Consider the following 7,638-nt stretch of genomic DNA (forward strand, 5'->3'; position numbering starts at 1 on the left):
AAGATGTTGTTTGTTATCAAATCTTAACAAACTATTCATTGCATTTAAAGATTGGTCAAAGCATTGAAAACTGGAGCGTAAACAGTTGGAAAATCATTTAATGCTCAGTCAAAGCACAAACGATTTTTCTGTTATGGTACCAAAACAAACAATCGGTTGTTTCCACGAATCAATCTGTAGTTTTGGTTTTGACAGCAAGTCAACCATAAAAACAGTTTTCAAACTTTTCTAAAAACACCTAAGTATAAAACAATCAGTTGTTTCGACAAAACAACAGGTTCTTTTTCACTTAGCTTGAAAAACACTTTTCTTTTAAAAAGATTGAGAGTGCCTATGCTTTGGATTCAATCAAGAGTGGATTACATAAACAATCTACCTGAGATCCTATCTAAGACAGCTCAACAACAGCAAGCACAGCCAAGCCTTCAACATCCTTCAAAGGGTTTGGATTCTTCAAAACTTGAACACCACTTGGTTCAACAATCTCCCCCTATTTGATGAAGACAAATCCCTGGTGCTTGTGTCTGATATGATTGAATCTGAAGCAGTACCTGCAAAACTAGCATATATACAGTCTAATGCTTCTTACAACAACAGGTTAGATTTTCACACATTGAAAGCATAAAACCTGATAAACAATCGATTGTTTACTCGAAACAATCGGTTGTTTCTGTCAGCAGCAGCAGAAAACAGTTTTATATCAGAGATTTTAATCATAATTAAACAGTTTCAGATATGGATACAAAAGACCAATTAATTCACTACAAGAAAAAATGGTTTTAACGGAAGTTTATTTTTACATTACCCAGGGTTAAAACCTCCATTAAGTCATCTACCCAGGGTTGCAGTTTCCCTCGCTAAACCATCCCTGGGGAACGTGTTCCCCAGGGTTTTTTTAAACCTCAGGAAAAGCCTTTCAGAACCCTTGTGTAAATACCATGGGTTTCAAAACCTCCATAAAATACCATGGGTTTCAAAATCTCCGTAAAATAACATGGGTTTCAAAACCTCCGTAACATACCACAGGTTTTAGAACCTCCGTAAAATAACATGGGTTTCAGAACCTCTATAAGATACCATGGGTTTTAAAACCTCCGTAAAATATCATAGGTTTCAAAACCTCCGTAAAATGTTTGAGAACCTTCATAAACAATACCATAGGTTTCAAAACTATGAAAAATTGTTTTTTTTTATTCATTTATCATTTAGACATTCATGTGATTTTTTAACCACAAATATTTACATCTATTGTATTTATTTATCTATGTGTGTTAAAGTATTTTTTTCAATAATAAAAACAAATAAATGGATATAACATTCATCAATTGACAAGATATATCAAAATATTGATAAAAATATATCAAGTAAACACATTGAAATTCAAATCTAAACACAAAATATGAGTTAAACAATTACGAGAAAGCAATATAAGACGAATAATACTATGAAGTATTACAAATGAAAACATAACGTATTGCTCACAAAGCACAAAATAGGTAAAAAATTATTTCCATATTATACTAAATTCTTCAACAATCACATATGCTCTTCTTGATGTCCAGAATTTGTTGGCACACTTCCTTGATAAGAAACCTATAATATAAACATATAACAATTAGAAATGTAAATCTAAAAAATAAAACAAGTTATTTAAATTTTTTAAACATTATCGATGAAGGATTGAACATAGTCAACTCAAGAAGCAATTGACCTTGATAATTTTAAAAGAAAAAATTCATTATTGTCACAATTATTTTTTTTCACGTTCTTGGTATCTTTTATTTTGTTCATCCAACTGTAACTTTAAAGATAGAAATAGTAAGCAAAACAATAATATTCAGCTACAGTATCTTTAAACTAAGGTCACCCCTCTTCTCTAATTACTCTTTCTCCCCAAATAGTAGCAAAAATTTCTTTATTTATTTTATGTATTAAGATCAAATTTACGAATTGGATTTGAGCCTATAATTGCAGCTGTATTTCAAAAATTGATGGCAATTGGTACTCGTTGATTCTAAATCTACGAGGCATGCTTTTCCCACTATTTTTTCCTTTAAAGGAAATCAATAATGATGTGTATTCTTTACTTATTTATTATATTGCTAAAAACCTTGTTCAACTCTCACTTTACTAAAATATTTAATTTGATTTGGGTGTTGGAAAATGACTCTTAATTGGTGACTATTAATATTAGGACCTGTTCAATCAAAATTATTATTCCAAATTTAGTAAGATTGCAATAAAGTGTGAAATTCATTTTATATACTGAAATGGTTAAAGTGCATTTTCTAATAAATAAAATTTTATAATAGTTAAATCACTATAATCAAAGAAAAGTTTTGTCAATAGAACTTCAAAACACCACAGTACAATTATAACAAAGGGTTTATATAAATTAACAGAAACTACTGATGTAAGTGTCAAATTACTTTCACATTAATTATTTTGAAAACAAGCTAATTCTGCTTTAGTGCTAAATAGGTTTATCTACTAAACTTTTGCTACATCCATAAGTTTGGTTTTTCTACAATTATGCAGGGGCTATTACAAGTGCAACACATTCAAAGGTTGTTCAGAAAAAAAGCAAGTAGAGAGATGAAGAACAGATGCTTCAATGTTCATCATCACATATACCTTTGCACATTACCATCCATGCCCCACCACCATCACCACAACTAAAATAATCCGAATCTGAAACCAACCAAGAGCAAATGGATGGGAGAGTGAAGGGATTTCATAATTGGACAGTTTTCTAACCTCGTGCAGCTCATTCACTGACTCACACTTCCACTATTCTATATAATAATTTCACGGTGTCAAAAATGAAATAATCAAGTTGGAGAATCCATTAGTTGGCAATTAGAATGAAATCGGAACAAAACCTAAACTATTCATATTCATACCAATTATCAGAAGACAAAATCAAGCCACAAATAAACATGAAGGAAGAAAAAGAGAAAATAAAATTGTCGCGGCGCAATGAGTACCTTAATCCCGCCAGTAGCTTATTGTGAATGGAAACCACGACGACCACAAAGAAACCTTCATTCGTTTAACCTGAAGATAATCTTTAATCTCGTTAGTAGCATGTTGCGAATGGCAATCACTAAGAAACCTTCATTCATATAACTTGAAACCCTAAAATGAAATCCATATAACATGAAAAATTAAACTCGCGAAGCAGAACAACAATGTGAAGAATTAAACTCGAGAAACTTAACAACAATGTGAAAAATTAAACTCGTGAAACTCTCAACAATCTCAAAAACACTCATTCAGTTCAAACGAGTTTGAAATTGAGATGATATCCAGCACAGACCTGCAGCATCTCGTTCTCCAACTCCGCTTGCTGCACCTCTAGAGCGTTAAATTCGTTCACGATCTCCGACACTGTGTTCATTCTCGTGTCCCTGGGAGCGGGAGGAGCGGGAGGCGGAGGATGGCGTGGAGGTGGGAGGAGCGAAGGGAGGGGCAGGGAAGAGGGAAATCAGAAACCATTGTTCAGGGGAAACTGAAGAGGATACTGATAAAATATTAAGAAAATGAAAAATAAAATAAATTTTAAAGTAAATTTAAATTATTTTCCTGGGGTTTGAAAATAAACCTTTTGTAAGTTAATGGAGGTTTAAAAATAAACCTTTGCAAGTTAATGGATTTTTTTTAATCTCTAAATAAAATTAAAAATTATTGTTGAATTATAATAATCCTATCAAAATCAAATTTTCTTAATAATGATTGGTGTAAAAATTTTGTATATAATATTTATTTCAATATATATACAGTTATTAAATAAAAAATGATATAATATTCTTATAAACGTATTAAAAATATAATTAATAATATTTAATTTATGATAATTTTTACTATTATTTAATGAGATTTTATAATAAATCTTTGAAACTTAACGGAGGTTAAAAACCTCAGCTATTTTGCATAGATTTTAAAATAAACCTTTGGAAATTAACTAAGGTTAAAAAAAACCTTCGTTATTTTGCGAAGGTTTTAAAATAAAACTTTGGAAATTAACGAAGGTTAAAAAAAAACTCTGTTATTTTGCGGAGGTTTTAAAATAAACCATTGGAAATTAACGAAGGTTAAAAAAACCTCCGCTATTTTTGTGGAGGTTTCAAAATAAACCTTTGAAAATTAACGAAGGTTAAAAAAACCTCCGTTATTTTGTTGAGATTTTTTAATGAACCTTTGAAATTTAACTAAGGTTAAAAAAATTACGTTATTTTATTGAGGTTTTAGAGAAAACCTCCATTAATTAAATCAATTTCTAAGGTTATATTAACCTCCGCTAAATAACCTCAATTAAAACCTCTTTTTCTTGTAGTGATTCTCCCCCTTTTTGTCTTCACAAATAGACTTGAACATGTATCAAAACAGATTTAGCAGAGATTATTAAGATCAAGGATACCTAACTCATTTCTTAGGAAGAAAAAGTTCTCTTTTGGTAGTGGTTTCGTGAAGATGTCAGCTAACTGCAGTTTGGTCTCCACAAACTTCACTTCACAGTTCCCATTGTTTACATGATCCCTGATGAAATGATGCCTTATCTCAATATGTTTGGTCCTTGAGTGCTGAATCTGATTTTCTGTAAGATTGATGGCACTTGTGTTATCACACATCAAAGGGACTTTGCTAATTTGCAATCCAAAGTCTGCAAGTTGTTGTTTGAGCCACTGAATCTGTGCACAACAGCTTCTAGCAGCTATATACTCAGCCTCAGCAGTAGAGAGAGCAACACATGCTTCCTTCTTGTTATACCATGAGATTAGGCTTGAGCCAAGAAGGTGGTAAGTGACACTTCTGCTCTTTCTATCTAGCTTGCAACCTTGTGTAGCACAAAACTATCTAGCTTGCAACCTTGCAAATTCTTCACACAAACTATCTTGTGTAGCACCAAAGATGATGTCATCAACATAGATTTGCACAAGAACTATTTCTGAATTTGACTTCTTGATGAAGAGAGTCTTGTCTACTGATAAGTGTCTAATTTCAGTAATATTTCATATTAAAATATAGACACTTATGAGGATTTATTGCTAATTTACATGAAAAATAATCCCTAATTTATGAATTTATACCTTTTTACATTTTTTATGATCTTTATTTGAATAAGAGTATTTTATTCCCAAATTTGGTGTTAATTGCAGATTTGTAAGGAAGATTGGAGATTTGGATTAAAGATGAATGATTTGAGCTAAAAAGATAAAGATAGAAGGTCCCAGAATGGAAAAAGATACAAATGAAGATTGGGCCTTTTTTATGTTTTATCATTTAGCCCGTTAGCCTAACCCTAGAAAACTAGGATAAATAGAGGGCTAGAGGCTCAACCTTAGGGTGGCAGATTGAGAGGAAAACACCATAGAGTGAATTGTAACCCAATTGGGAGAATGGAAGGTGATAGAAGTATGCGTGGCTAATTCTACCCTTTGGGATTGGGAGTAATCTGCTCAAACTCTTATGTATTGAGGTGATATTTTATATATTAATATTCAGTTCTTGATTGATTATTGGTATTGTTGTTTTACTTTTAATTTTCCGTGACAAATTGAGAATCTTAAATCTGACCGGGAGGTATTTTTAGGGTTCGGACCTAAACAACAATACTTAACATATTTGAGTGCTAGGAATAGACTTGAAATGTTAATTGCTATTAACGTCTGAGCTTCGTTCTAAGTTGTTCTTATAATTATGCGAGGGATCGATAGTTAGGGAACATTCTTAAGGATTTTATATGCGAGGAATCGATATAAATGATTTTTATACGGGCATCAATTTCAATTAAAGAACTTAATATTGACATGCTAATCGAAATACATGAGAGGGAGGGAGAGAGATGAAACCTAATCCCTATTTTTCTAATTGAAACAATTAATTCTTTGTCTGTTTTCTTATTGATCATCGCCAACACAACCACTTTCAATACACTTTTAATTGTTTTGTTCTATATTTAGCGATTATTGTACTTGATAATTCACTGTTCCTTGTGGGATCGATATCCGTCCTTAGGGACAATTATTACTTCTGACAAACGCGGTGCACTTGCCGTAAAAAGTCATCAAGTTTTTGGCGCCGTTGCCGGGGAACAGATTTGAATTGTTGAGTATAATTTCCTAAATATTGTAAATATTTTATTTTATTTTGATTTCTTTTGATTTTGTTTATTTTATTAAAATTAGATTTGATTTGATTTTAGTATAGATTTACTGTTTTTAAGAAGAAAAAAAGTTATTGTTTTTATATTATTTTATTTTCTTTTCTTTACGTTATTTATTTTAGTTTATTTTTATTTTATTCTGTTTTGATTTTGTTTTGTTTTATTATATTTTATTTTAGGATTAGTTTACGTAGTTTTATTAGGTAGTTTTATTTAGATTTACGTAATTGTTATTTATTTGTTTTAATTATATTTTATTACTAGTTTTAGTTTTTATTTTATCTATATTTATTTTATTTTTTATTTTTTTTTTGAATATTTTTGTTATTTGAATATTTTTGTTATTTTTCTCTTAACGTCGTTTTAGTGTTTTATTTTTGTTTTTGTGTTATTTTTATTTTGTTTTACATATTTTGTTTTTATTTCAATTTTTTTTTTAATTTATTTTATTTTATTTTATTTTTTAAGAAAAAAAAAAGTACTCTGTTTTTTTTTTTTCTCCACTAATATGTTTTAGGAAGAAAGCAACATGGCAGAACAACAAGCACCACCTCCTAAGAGGACACTTGGAGATTATGTCATATACCAAGGACCAAGATATTTTTCTAGTATTGCAATACCTACTACTGCCAAGGCCTTGGAAATAAATCCCAATTTTCTCACTCTCATCAGTGCCTATCAATTTACAGCAATGGAACATGAGGATCCATATTCACATTTGGATACATTTTATGAATTGGTAGGAACAATGGGTTTTCAATCAGGTGATCTTGAAAATGTTTATATGCGCTTGTTTTCTTTTTCATTGGCAGGAAAGGCTAAGGAATGGCTCAAATCACTTCCAAATCAGAGCCTCACTAGCTGGAAGGATGTAGAGGAAAATTTTTTGCAAAGATTTTTTCCAATTTCTCGCTACATCAAAGCAAAGTCTGAAATCTCTATGTTCAGACAAGGAGCAAATGAAGTCTTCTGTGATACATGGGAAAGATTTAAGATGATATTGAGAAAATGCCCAAATCATGGGTTTGAAGATATTGCTCAACTGAGCATATTCCTGAATGGTCTCAGATCTGACATAAAGATGCTCCTAGATGCTGCAGCTGGTGGCACAATGATGGCCCTTGATGTAGAACAAGCGACAATAATTATTGATGCATTGGCATCAACTGATTATAAAGCCCAACATGATGGACAAGATCTTCATAATAAAGGGTTGTTAGAAGATGCACTCTTGGCTAAAAATAAGATTCTAACACAGCAGATTGAGCAACTAACTGCACAAATGGCTAAATTGCCCCAACAATTATATGTTGTTCATTCATCTCAAAGCCAAAGTCAGTCAATCAGGTGTGATTTTTGTGGAGATGTTCATCCTAATGGTCACTGTTTTTATCAGAACAATTTACCTGAAGTTGAGGATCCATCCATGCTTGAAAGAATGAATAAAGTTGAAGACGCTCTGACAAAGATTG

General features: G+C 31.3%; 1 long non-coding RNA gene and 1 pseudogene across 1 annotated transcript; both read right to left on the reverse strand.

Annotated features, from left to right (window-relative positions):
* Window positions 1–1,369: 1,369 nt before the first annotated feature.
* LOC150027223 (uncharacterized) lies at window positions 1,370–3,511 on the reverse strand. Its single transcript, XR_016521788.1, has 3 exons — window positions 3,320–3,511; window positions 2,988–3,057; window positions 1,370–1,593 (listed from the first exon to the last, which is right to left on the reverse strand). It is a non-coding gene; the product is annotated as an uncharacterized LOC150027223 (long non-coding RNA).
* Window positions 3,512–7,086: 3,575 nt separating this feature from the next.
* On the reverse strand, window positions 7,087–7,192 carry LOC137827371 (small nucleolar RNA R71; annotated as a pseudogene).
* Between the last annotated feature and the right edge of the window lie 446 nt (window positions 7,193–7,638).

This window comes from Phaseolus vulgaris, chromosome 6 (assembly GCF_051622355.1).
Source record: "Phaseolus vulgaris cultivar YP4 chromosome 6, ASM5162235v1, whole genome shotgun sequence".
In the NCBI taxonomy this organism is placed as follows: domain Eukaryota; kingdom Viridiplantae; phylum Streptophyta; class Magnoliopsida; order Fabales; family Fabaceae; genus Phaseolus; species Phaseolus vulgaris.